Here is a 1,020-nt window from a genome sequence, read left to right on the forward strand (position 1 = left end):
AGGCACCTCGTGTCAAACTCTTGGTGACCTTATCTATGATGGTGTAAATATGATCTTACTACTCTGACTTTTCAGGGAAATCCATGGGGCCGTTCAGATTTGTTCACGTCACACTTGCCCGAGATTGCGCATACGAAACATTAGCGAACCAGCGGCCCAAGCTGAGGTGGCGGGCCCCACCTAAATATAGGTGTTTCTAATCTAAGCAAGAGCCTCGCGGGATCGAAAGGAGGCAGGTGGTCTCAAACTGTGCTCCGCGAAGAGCTTCCAAGTACTCCGCATAGTTTCATTTTTCTTACCGCATTAAAAAAAAAAAAAAAAAATCGCACGAATATGTTTAGTCAAATGGGAAGTATTGGAACAAGCCGTACGGACCGTACGCTAATGAACATTTCCGAATCATTCCGAATTATTTTTAAAAATTCCTAAAGGGTTGGGCGGGGGGGTGCTCCGTAGAGTTTACAGCAGTTGCTTGGTGCTCCGCGGCCAAAAAAAAAGTTTGAGAACCACTGATCTATTCTATTTACTTTTACTTACACTCGTATTTATGAAAAAGAATGATCGTTCTTAGATCAGTCTCAAGTCAAAATTGACCAATCAAATGTCTTGAGACTATGCTTAGCACGAACTTAAGAGCCAGCATTTTTTTCATAAATATGGGTGTTAGTCTAACTTGGGGTACTATCCCATTCTATTTACTTACTTAGTCTAACTTGGGGTAATATTCCATTCTATTTACTTACTTAGTCTAACTTGAGGTACTATCCCATTTTATTTACTTACTTAGTCTAACTTGAGGTACAGGAGGAAAGAAAAGAAGGGCTAGTATGCCCACTAGACAGGGAATACCACAGCCATAGGCCAACGCCAGTCGATAGTAATAACCTTCTTCTGGATTGCTGAAAGCAAAGAAAATAGAATTAATTAATGCAAAGAAAATAGGCACTGTGGGGAGGTTCCTTCTCTTCTCTGCGAAATTGGGGATGGATAATTAGAGTCGAGGAAAAGCTCTTACCTTGT

At 41.2% G+C, this 1,020-nt stretch overlaps 1 long non-coding RNA gene across 3 annotated transcripts in view; it reads right to left on the reverse strand.

The window, feature by feature from the left end:
- LOC113473567 overlaps positions 1-915 on the reverse strand; it is a 10,502-nt gene extending 9,587 nt beyond the window's left edge. For all 3 annotated transcript variants that reach the window (XR_003395506.1, XR_003395505.1, XR_003395504.1), the window contains exon 1: positions 784-915. This is a non-coding gene — a long non-coding RNA (uncharacterized LOC113473567). The remainder of the gene's footprint in view (positions 1-783) is intronic.
- Positions 916-1,020: the final 105 nt, after the last annotated feature.

The sequence above is a fragment of the Diaphorina citri genome, unplaced genomic scaffold (assembly GCF_000475195.1).
Source record: "Diaphorina citri unplaced genomic scaffold, Diaci psyllid genome assembly version 1.1 scaffold43429, whole genome shotgun sequence".
In the NCBI taxonomy this organism is placed as follows: domain Eukaryota; kingdom Metazoa; phylum Arthropoda; class Insecta; order Hemiptera; family Psyllidae; genus Diaphorina; species Diaphorina citri.